This window comes from Trichechus manatus, unplaced genomic scaffold (genome assembly GCF_000243295.1).
Source record: "Trichechus manatus latirostris isolate Lorelei unplaced genomic scaffold, TriManLat1.0 scaffold00018, whole genome shotgun sequence".
In the NCBI taxonomy this organism is placed as follows: Eukaryota; Metazoa; Chordata; class Mammalia; order Sirenia; family Trichechidae; genus Trichechus; species Trichechus manatus.
Window position 1 is genome coordinate 19,623,653 of NW_004443954.1, and position 8,036 is coordinate 19,631,688.

Sequence of the window (8,036 nt, forward strand, 5' to 3'; positions counted from 1 at the left end):
GGGACAGAGTAGAACCCTGCACAGGTTCAGGTTAGATATCCGTCCTGTGGTCTCCAGATCACTTTGTGCATTCCTAACATTTACCTTTTTGTATTTTAATTGCTCATCTGCCTGTCTCTCACTCCTACTAGGTTTCAGCCTCCAGGAGGGAAGGGCTACACCTCTGTATCTGTATCACAGGCACCTGGCTCAGTGCTCATTACCTATCAGGCACTCAGTAAATATCTGTGTCTGTCAGTTTGTCATATGGTGGTGGCTTGCATGTTGCTATGATGCTGGAAGTTATGCCACTGGTATTTCAAATACCAGCAAGATCATTCATGGTGGACAGGTTTCAGCAGAGCTTCCAGACTAAGACAGACTAGGAAGAAAAGCCTGGTGATCTACTTCCAAAAAGTAGCCAATGAAAACCCTATGAATCACAACAGAATATTGTCTGATATGTTACTGAAAGATGAGCCCCTAGGTTGGAAGGCACTCAAAATACACAGCAGCCCCAACAATGGACTCAAGCATAATACTAATTGTGAAGATGGCACAGAACCAGGCAGCATTTTGTTCTGTTGTACGTGGGGTGACCATGAGCCAGAGGCCACTCCATGAAAGCTGACAACAACAACAAAATATCTGTGAAAGAACAAATAAAAGCATGAGAGGCATGCAGCCTAGCTTGGATTGACAAGGCTAAGAACTATCTATCATAGAAAGTACTAGCCCCGAAGTGAAGAAGAGTGCCTGCCCTCCAGATCTGACCACTCATAACACAGAGGACACATAGAGGAGGATGTAGGCTGGACCCGCAAAGAGACTCAGGGTTAGCACTAATATCTTAGTAAAGTCAGAACCCAGCTTTAACCTTTAGCATTTGTTCTAGTCCAGTATATTGAATACTATCTTCATTACAGAGAGCAGATTCAGTAATTTTTAACAAATCCTCTTGTCATTTCCAAAAAGACCTGATGTTTTAAAAGACCTTCTAGGCGTTATGATAAAATGTCTTATAACTAGAAAGACTCCACCTAACTGTCATAATTGAAAGTCTTAGAAAAAAACCATAAAAGCATCCCCCTTAAAGAAAGTCAGTTGAGTATACTAGGTGTTACAGTTATTTAACATTCAAACCATCCTCAAGAATTTTTTTGTGGTGATGAGACAGTTCTGCATTCCAATTAAATGGTGGTTATACAAATCTATACATGTGATAAAATTCTGTGGAACTGTTCACCAAAGAACTGCACTCTTTTTATAACTATTTTTGCAGTATTATTGGACAATTTTCAATATTTTTGTACTATTTTTGCAAGTTCTTTTGAGTCTAAACTTGTTTCAAAACAAAAAGAACTAAAAAAAAAAAAATCACATGCTTGTGGTAGAAAGTTATCCTTGTAAATATTAGACAACCAGAGACGGTAACTAATTTCCCCAAGGTCACACAGCTGGTGCATGGCAAGCCTGGCTTCCTGTCTCCAAAGACTCTGCTTTTTCCATTTTAGCACACACCCTCCTTAAACTGGATTCACTGTAGTATTAATTTCCTAGGGCTGCCATAACAAAGTGGCTTATAAGAACAGAATTGTCTCACAGTTCTGGAGGCTAATAATCTGAATCTGGGAAGTTAGCAGGGCCATCCTCTCCCTGAAGTCTCTCAGAGAAAATTCTTCTTGTCTTTCTCAGCTTCTGATAGTCCCAGGTGTCTCTCGGATTGAGCTACAGCATATCTCTGTTGTCACATGGCCATTTTCCCTCTATGTCTGTGTCTCTTCTCCACATTTATAAGGCCCTTACTCAGATTTGATTAGGACCCACACTACTCCAGTATGACCTCATGTTAACAACTCTATTTTCAAACAAAGCCATGTTTATAAGTATAGGAGTTAGGACCTCAGCATATCTTTTGCGGGGACACAATTCAATCCATAACAAGTATCCTCTAAGGAAACTATCACATACTATTTTGATGCTCTCAAAATTTTTTAATTGTTTTCATGTTCTCTTCAAAACAGCACACTCTCTACACACACACACACACACACACACACACACATGCGCATACACACACTTACATATATATATAAGAATTCACATATGCACACACATCTACTTCCATGTCCACCTTCACTGGCACCACCTCAAGCAATTAGCAGCTGGGAATGGCTTGAAAGAGAGATCCAGAACTAGGGGAAATCAAAAGTTGGCAACAATCAGAAATCTTTGGTATGATGTTGGTTGAACAACCTCACTTTCAGATACCTCAGTGGAGAAATTTACATATTTGGAACTGGAATTGGCATAACAGTGGTTGAAAGAAAAAGATGAAATTGGAAAAAGATTTTTTTTTTTAAGCATTACGCAGTTCAGAAATGTGTTCTTCCATATGTTCTTTAGGTTAGGCCAATTTTTTCACTTTTTAGTTTAAAAAATAACTTTATTTTTCCCCACCTTAAACTCTTAAGTAGTTATTCTTTACAGTATTATATAATTTCCAAATTTTACTTGACAAAGTCAGATACGAAGTTTGCTCCCTACAGAAGACAGATTACATTCCTGTGACTACCACCTAACTGGAATATAGAACTGTTCCATCACCACCAATAAGCTCATGAGGGTGGTTTGAACATTGAATGTCTGTAACACCTAGTATGTCCAACTGATTCTCTTTAATGGGGATGTTTTTGTGGTTTTTCCAACTCTGCCATTGTTGTTAGCTGTTATCAAGTCAACCCCCGGCTCATGGTGACCCCCTGTGTACTAGAGCAGGACTGTTCTATAGAGGTTTTCTTGGCCATAATCTTTATGGAAGCAGTTTGCCAGGCCTTTCTTCTACAGAGCCATCGGGTAGGTTCAAACCACTAACCTTTATGTTAGCAGTCAATAGCAGATCACATGTGCCACATAGGCTTCTTAACTTTCCAACTCTAGAAGTATTAATTATGATGTTAGGTTGGGTCTTTCTAGTTTTAGACATTTTATCATACCACATAGGAGGCCTTTTGAAAAATGCATTTGCTGATCCTAAATGCATTCAGTGAGTGATTATGAATAGTCTCAAATCATTGTTCCATGAGAAAAAGACCTTGTCAACAGAGACAAACTGTTGGCAATGACAGGATGTCTGCTTGGGTATTTTTCTTCCAATGTTCCCTACCTCCAATTTCCACCCTAGGTTAGTTTCTTAGGCTGGGTTCTATAGAGAAGCAAAACCAGTAAACATTAAATATATACATATAGAGAGAGAGTTATATCAAGGAAACAGCTCCCGTGATTGTAGAGGCTGGAACATCCCAAATCCATGGGTCAGGATAGAGGCTTCTCCTGATTATGTAGCCACAGGGGCTGACTAGCCTAAGATTGGCAGGTCAGAGAGCAGCGCTCTTGCTCACAGGCTGTGAAGATCGACGAATCCCAGGATCAGCAGATAAGCTGCTAGCTCAAGTCCCAAAAACCAGAGGTCAGAAGAACAGGAGCCAGCTGCAAGATCCAGAGCTTGCAAAAGCCAGAAGGTCCACTTATGTTCGGATGCTGGCCACACGCCCAAGGAAACTCTCTTTCAACCAACTTGCTACTCACAGCAGATCTCATCCTGGGGATGATCACATATAAACACTGAGAATCATGGCCCAACCAAGCTGACACACAATCTTAACTATCACAGTTAGAGAAGAATGTTCTAATAATATTAGAAAGTATTGACAATGCTTTTAGACTTTACAGTCTTCTTTTTTTGTCAAAGTTTCAAGTGTTGTAACGCGTTATGTGATTTGTCCAAAGAGAAAGAGATTTAAAGCCCTTGCATTCTAAAGATGAGACAAGAGAAAGAGAAACGTACAGTCAACCAGGTTAGAGCCAGTAATAGTAACATACAGAGTCGGGTATAAATGTCAAACTAATATTGCTGAATCCAACAATAAAACGATTGCACTATGTATTTGTACTTACGTCTTTATTATAATTATAATCTGGCTAAAAAAAGGAGCACCCTAAAAGAGTATCTCTTGCTACCCATGACTCTGCAGAAAACTAATATAACACAGTTGACATAACTAATCTCAATGAGTATTTGTATGCACTCAAACATATACCTGTCCTTTCCATCAATACATATTAATAACTATTTCTGCAAATGGGAAAGATGTATGAAATCCTTTCCTACCCTCATGGGGCTTTGTAGTCTTGTAGAAAAGACAGAAGTAAAATACATGAAACAAACAAACAAAAAAACCTCTAAAAGAGTCACAAACATACACAGGATAGCTAAATTGTGTGATATAAGTTATAAATAGTATACAAGTTCAGAGAATGAAGCAATCAGTAAGACAAGTTTCTGCAACTTGGTATAACACAGGAGTGGCAAACTTCTTCTGAAAAGGGTCAAATGGAAATATTTTAAGCTTTTTGGGCCATACAGTTGCTGTCCCAATTACTCAACTCTACCATTAAAAGCCACCATAGACAATACATAAACAAATGAGTGTAGCATGTTCCATAAAGCTTTATTTATAGACATAGAAATTTGAATTTCATATAACGTTCAAAGAGAATCAGTATTCTGCTTTTGATTTTTTTCAACCATCGAAAAACGTACCAACCATCCTTAGCTAGCAACCAAAACCAGGTGGTGGGCCTGCTTTGGCCCACAAACAGTAGTTTGCCAATCCTTAGAAAGCCCACTGGGTTTTAAAATGGTTTTAGCTGAGGATCTCTTTATTCAAATGAAAGCTTGCACAGAAGTCCAATGGCGAAACAGATTAAATTAGAATGAGAGGAGCCAGAAGGAATCACCCAGAATGTCTTTCACTGCACTTCCAAGGCCTCCCTAAAAATATACACGGGTACAGTAGTTTGAGAGTCAGGAAAAACAGGTTACTATTCTGTTCTCCTACCTGTAACCTGTGAAAACTTAGTAAATTATTTAAATAAAGTGTACCTCAGTTTCAAAAGGGAGGCCTCTGACCACACATACACTTTTGCTCAAATCTTCTGTTTAATTATTATTACCAATGAATGACTGATTCTTAATAATATTTGCTCTTCAGATTAAAGGGTTTGGGTGGTGTAAACACTTTACACGTTTGGATGCTAACAGACAACTTGGAGGTTCGAGTCCTCCCAGAGATGTCTCAGAAGAAAGGTCTGGCCATCTACTTCTGAAAGATCAACCATTGAAAATCCAGTGAAACAAAGCTGTACTCTCACACACATGAGGTCACCATGAGTTGAAGTCAACTAGACGGTGATTATTTTTTGTTTTGTTTTAAGACTAAATCCACCACCTGTCTGTCAGTTTCTTGTACTGTGGTGACTTACATGTTCCTATGATGCTGGAAGCCAAGCCATTGGTATTTCAAATACCAACAGGATCACCCATGGTGGACAGGCTTCAGCAGAGCTTTCAGACTAAGACAGACTAGGAATAAAGGCCTGACAATCTACTTTGAAAAATTAGCCAATGAAAAGCCTATAGATCACAATAGAATATTGTCCACTATAGTACTAGAAGAGAAATCCCCGGGGTTGGAAAGTACTCAAAATACACATTGGCCACAACAATGGACTGGAGAATACCAGCCATCATGAACATGATGCAGGACTGGGCAACATTTCATTCTGTTGTACATGGAGTTGCCATGAGTCAAAGCCAACTCAACAACAAGAGGACTAATTAATCAAAGTGGAGCTCACGTCCATATCTTTGGGCATGTTATTTATCTCATGTTGAATGCCCTATGCTTAGAAGATAAGTCAGGGAAGGGGACAGGTTCTTCAGTGGTAGCCCATAGATATATGACTTCTGGGGCCAAGCCAGAGTGGAGATTACTTGTCAAGATACAAAAACATGAAAATATCCTTCCAGGAGAAAGCAAGTACATTTTAGCTTGGTAAAGATGTAGAATTTTAAGAACTGAGAAAATAAGTGACAGACTAGACTATATATATATATATGTGTATATATATATGCATACAGCAGTGATAAAATAGAGTTGAGTGTATTGGGTGTGGCTGGATTACAGAGTGCGAGGAAAATGGAATTGATGAATTTATTGTTGATGTCACAGGCAGAATGATAGTCTTCCAGCTGTATAGCACGGTAGATTAACCAAGAAGCAGCAGAAGAGGCAATAGAGCAAAGAGGCAGACTATGGAGCAAGACTGACTGGTTTGAATCCCAGCTTTTTCATTTGCTAGCTTTGTGAGTTTGGGCAAGTTTCTTAACTTCTCAGTGCCTCAGTTTCTTCATCTGTAAAAAATAGAAATATCCTCCTTTGGTTGAGAATTAAATGAGTTAATACACGTAAAATGCATAGAACAAGCTTTGCGCAGTGACAGTATTGTAGGCAGTGAGGTTTAACCAAGGCATGATTATTGCTAGTTGAAAATGCATGGAACAGTTCCTAACGGAGAGTACGTGCTTGGTATGTGTTAAGCTATTATTATACAGAACAGATTAGCTAGACAACTCTCTCTCTCACACACACACACACCCAAACAACACACACACACACACAACTGCACTCGGGGAAGTAAGCAAAAAAGTGTTTATAGTAATTTAAGTGCAGTGTTAACATCTGGATGACAGCAGAAAGAATGGAGCCAAAAGAAATTTCAAAGGAAATGTCCAGCAGGCTTAATAATAGCGTAAAGACAAAGACTCAATAAAAGACCGTTCAGAAGTTTTGTGTCTAGGTGACTAGAAAAAATGTGGTGTTGCTGACAGATGGAGAAGTTGTAAAAGAGAATTATCTGTGAAGGATGAGCACTATGGTTTCAGGTATCATGTCTGAAATGTTGAGAAATTGCTTATAAGTAGTTCAAAGACAGCAAATTGAAGACTGGACCAAAATTTGAGGCATTAATCCTGATCAAAACGGGGAAAATGCAGAACAGAATTTCAAATGCTCATGGACTGCAGACTTCCTGGAGCCATGAAGGTTGGATGAACCCTTGAAACTTTGTCCCAAGATAATCTTTAAACCTCAAACAAAAAATGTTCCCTGAAGTCCTCTCATAAACAAACAATAGTTTAGCCTAACTGATAAAAAAAAAAATCTGTCTTGAGCATTATACTCTTTTCAGAACTGTCTGTATGGGATCAAAGTGACAACAGCAACTCAAAAGATTAGACAGAAACCTTAGAGGGCAGTGAATTTATGTTAATAGGAGGGGAACAACTCAGAAAAGGAGAGTGAGAATGGTTACACAACTCAAAGTATATAACTGATGTCATTAAATGGCACACGTAGAAACTGCCAAATTCGTATATGTTTTGCTGTGTGTATTCTTAACAACAACAATAAAATTTATATATATATGTATATCTTTGAACGGTAAGATGATATCTAATCATTCAGGCAAAGAATGAAGCCAGAAATGAATGGGAGTCTAAAACTTTAGAGAAATAAAGAGTTAGTAGATGGAAGCCGAAAGAGAAGCTAACAGAGGACAGGTGTGCTCACAGAGGCGGCGGACAAACAGAAAAACGTTCCATGCCAGAAGCCGAGGGAGAAGAGGGTTTAAGGAAGGAGAATTTGATCAGTGAAGCAGCATCCATTACAACAAAGTTAAAGAGAACAGAAAAGATAACACCAAATTTTATAATAAGGAAGTGACTGGGTATCTTAAGTAAATAGGTTAAATAACTTTTACTGGATAAAAATCATATTACAAATGTAGAATTACTATATAATTTAGCAATTCCACTCCTAGGCATATACCCAAAATAACTGGAAAACAGGAACACACACAGATACTTGTACACCAGTGTTGGTGTACCATTCACAATAGCCAAAAGGTGGAAATAAATGTCCATCAACAGATGAGTGGATAAGCAAAATGTAGTACATATATACAATGGAGTATTACTTTGCCATAAAGAGAAATGAAGTCCTGATACATGCTACAACATGGACGAACCTTGAGAACATCATGCTGAGTGAAGTAAGTCAGCAACAAAAGGATAAATATTGCATGATCCCACTTAAATGAAATATCCAAAATACACAAATTTATAGAAACAAAGTCTATTAGTGGCTATCAGGAGA